The 3974-nt window shown below is 47.9% G+C and overlaps 1 long non-coding RNA gene across 1 annotated transcript; it reads right to left on the minus strand.

The window, feature by feature from the left end:
- Positions 1–786: 786 nt before the first annotated feature.
- LOC119441767 (uncharacterized) lies at positions 787–2912 on the minus strand. The gene is made up of 3 exons (XR_005189998.2): positions 2605–2912; positions 1872–1968; positions 787–1486 (listed from the first exon to the last, which is right to left on the minus strand). It is a non-coding gene; the product is annotated as an uncharacterized LOC119441767 (long non-coding RNA).
- Between the last annotated feature and the right edge of the window lie 1062 nt (positions 2913–3974).

The raw sequence follows: 3974 nt of genomic DNA on the forward strand, positions 1-3974 counted from the left end.
TTCTTGTCAAGCAGGATGGAATGGTCGAAGCTGCACACTGCACGTGTATGGCCGGTCTCGGCGAAGCCTGCTCGCACATTGGTGCACTGCTCTTCTATTTAGAAGCAGCTTCAAATTTTCGTGATGGTCAGGCTTGTACTGATAAGGAAAATGCATGGCTGCCTCCGTACTCAAGTACTGTGCCTTGTGCGCCACTTGCACACATTGACTTTGCGTCAGCTACCACCAAGAAAAGGCGGCTGGATGGACATCGATCATCATCCTCAAAGAAACCAGCCACCACTATTGAGAGGTCTTCACAGAACGAATGGAAGGCCTTTCTCGACAGAATTAAGAAGGCTGGCAAATATTCTGCAGTGTGTGCACTGAAAAAGGACTATTGCGAGGAGTTCATCCCTGTGCAAGTGAAGCACTCCACTGCTCTTCTGGGACACTTGGCAAGAGACAAGCCGTTGTCAAGGGATGCGATGCTGGAGGAGTGCGCAATGTTTGCCCAGGTGTATGTTGTAGAGCCAAAGGTATTTATATGTCCATTGAATGATAGCTTTATTGATATAAAGTAACTACATGTTGCATGACAGACAAGGCACTGTTAAATGCTTGAAACTACCAGTGTTTACATTGCCCAACCTGAATGGTTGCTGCTAGCTAAGTGCAGTTTTGTAATCATTTGTACATTGAATTAGTGTGAAAAGTCATTCTATTGATAATACAGGTCTGTAAAGATGTGGAAGCGGCAACGAGAGGTCAGTCGGCCTCAGCAACGTGGTTCAGCCTTCAGAGCAGGCCGGGTCGCGGCATCGACAGCCCACGCAGCTTGCCGAACGACCTTGACTCAGCCATCTGTGAGCCTGGTGAAGAAGATCTGCTACCCTGAGGAGAGCAAGTTTTCTTCTGCTGCAACTAATTGGAGTCTGCGCAAGGAGGACACTGCCAGGAACCAATATGTTGCTGAAGCATCCAGCCAGCACAAAGAGTTTGTTTCCAACAAGTCTGGATTGCATATTAGTTCACATGAGCCCCACATGGCAGCAAGCCCAGATGGCCTGATTTATTGTGCCTGCTGCCAAGATGGTGTTTTAGAAATTAAGTGCCCATATTCAGCTGCTTGTGTAAATGACGTTGTGACCCAGAAAAGTGGCTGCTTAGAAGTTGCTGCTAGTGATAATACACTGAATCAGAAACGACAACATGCTTACTACACGCAAAAAATACAAATGCAGCGTTTTGTTTGCCAGCGCAGCTATTGCGACTTTTTTGTGTGGACACCAGCAGATAGTCATCTTGAAAGAATCTTCCTGGATGCCGGCTTGCAAGTGGTGTGCCTGCATAAAAACAAAAATGTTAAGATGCTGAATGTCATTAAAGAAAATATTCACCTTGTATGAATAAGCCATTTTACTTGTGACAGTACTGTTCACAGCGCTCTGCTGCGCATTCAGCATTGTAGTCAAGGGTCGCAGCCCTCTTGCAACGTCGCTGGTGCCTGAAATAAAATGTACCTATCTGTAAAAATGTCTACTTTGTACTCATTAGCACTACTTGCATTGATGATTCCACCTCTGCAACTGCTTGCTATTTGTCACAGTGCTGGCACCAGTTCTCACAATTTTGTATTCTTTTGGAAATTGAAACCAGCCTGCTCTCTGCAGACACAACTATTCTCAAAACAATGCAAACAACTTGGAAGTATCTGATTGGAATGCATTACTTGATGACTATGTAACTTATACTACACAACTGCAGTCGGGAGTGCAATATAAAAGATAGCTGCTGTATCAACACCGTGTCCACCAGCACCTCTTAGGTCTCTGCTATTTTCAAAGTCTGGGTTTGTTTTGCGCTACCAGAAAGAGCACATACATACATACCTTTCTTCAGACCGAGTTGTTGACTTTGTGTCATACCCTAGGTGCAAGCTTGGCGCCCAGTCCGGATTCGTCAGATCCATTAAGTAGGATGGCCTGCCTGCAAGTATGAACAAGACTGCGTTTGCACAACAAAACAAATTCCTAGAAAACTGACGCATTTTTAACAAGAAGACCCACTGGTTGCAGTGGCAAGAAGTCTAACCATTACTTGAAGGCACAACTGCACGACAACCAGCTTTGACACAAATCACGCACTGTGCTAAAGGCTCTCGGGCAAAATAACCTCAAACAGCAGAATCAGCACTACGACAGGCTTCGCTCGTCTCCGGAACAATTACGCCAGGATCATAAACACGAACAGGCATGATGTCCTAGCATTAATTAATTTCTGGGGTTTTACATGCCAAGACCACTTTGAGGCACGTCGCACTGGGGGACTCCGGATTGATTCTCACCACCTGGGGTTCTTTAACGTGCACCATACACGGGCGTTTTTGCGGTTCACCCCATCCTATCAAAATGCGGCCGCCGTGGCCGAGATTTCATACCGCGAACTCGCGCTTAGCTGCGCAACGCTCTAGCCGCTAAGCCACCACGGCGGGTGTCTTGGCATTTAGTGCAACTCAGTTTGAGTGAAAAGAAATAAAAAGTGAACAGGAGAATGCGGCACAGTAGCCCAACCTTTGAAATTCGCGCGGCGTAATTTGTAGCAGAACGACAAATATGCACTCACCAGAAACGAAGTGCTCGCTGCAGACTTTGTAGTGGGTAGCGTCTGTGTTAATGTCACCCCGGTAGAGGCAACGAAACCATTCCGCTCGACGCTTCGTTGAGATCTCTAAGGTCTGGCTGCACTGCCAACGAACAACATTCGGCACAGAAAAAAGCTAAGCTTCTTCGTGTTCTCACCAGAGTCAGCTTTCCACCGCGACTCGTTATTGCATCCGAACACAGCGCAATTAACCATGATTAAAATGATTGCCGAGGCCCTTGAGATTGCAATGCCTGCTGCTGCACTTCAAAGCACCACGAAACGAAAGCATTCCCCCAACGATATGGCGGCCGGAAGCGGAACGCTCACCGCGCCGGCCTGAGCTTTTCCGGTCATGCTGCACGGGATCACAGTGTTGCTTACGCGTGAATACCACCTATACAGCTGATAAAACTACTATCCCTACTCCGAATAACTCTCTACTAATTTGCTATCGCAATTGATGCTTCGCCTTTCGGACGAAAGTGCAACATATTTTTACTGGTGATGATGATAATTTCTTTTCGCGCGTCTCGGACTTACGGCTGTCACTGCACGTTGCATAGCGCAGCTTGCAACACTGACACCGCGTTACAATGCCGACACCGCGTTTCAGGAGACCCGCTCAGTGAATGCGTCTCTATCTCTCTCTTTCTCGCTCTCATAGTGCGCAAAACCGCAAAACCTCTTCACCTCGCGGAAGAACTACGGGAGGCACACTTGGCCGGCGCCGTGCTCCCTGATGGGCTGCAGAATTAAGCGTCTCTTCCTTTTTCATAATAAACACCAGTAGTAGGCATGCACACTTGGTGATGCAGCTCGCTAGGCTTTCGAAAACGAAATCGGGCAGGGACATATTGGAGAGGATCGGCATTGGGGTTGAGGCTCCTGCCGGGGACATGAAAACTCAGGTGCGGCAGGAACTCCACAAGACCTTATACATAAAGCCTTTTCCCAAGAATATGCATCCGATACATCATGAGGAATGCAGGAAGGCAAGAGCTAGAACTTTACATGCTAAGTACGGGAAGTACAACGGGGCAGTCTATGTAGACGTCGCGGAGTACAAGGATAAGGACGCATTTGTGATTGCGGTGTTGGACGGACGGGGACGCTCGGTCGCCTCTGGATCGGTCAAAACCCGCTCCTCAGAAACTGCTGAGGAAGCGGCGATAGCGCTAGCTATAACTAATACTGAATCTGACCTGATTCTCAGCGATTCAAAAACAGCCATCCGAAATTTGGCAAGGGGCAGAATATCTGTCACGGCGCAGCCGAGCAGGTGGGCTGGTCGTTCCAGGGAGGTCCACGAGAGATGGGCTGATGTCCTTTCACGACATTACAAATCATTA

The sequence above is a fragment of the Dermacentor silvarum genome, chromosome 2 (assembly GCF_013339745.2).
Source record: "Dermacentor silvarum isolate Dsil-2018 chromosome 2, BIME_Dsil_1.4, whole genome shotgun sequence".
In the NCBI taxonomy this organism is placed as follows: domain Eukaryota; kingdom Metazoa; phylum Arthropoda; class Arachnida; order Ixodida; family Ixodidae; genus Dermacentor; species Dermacentor silvarum.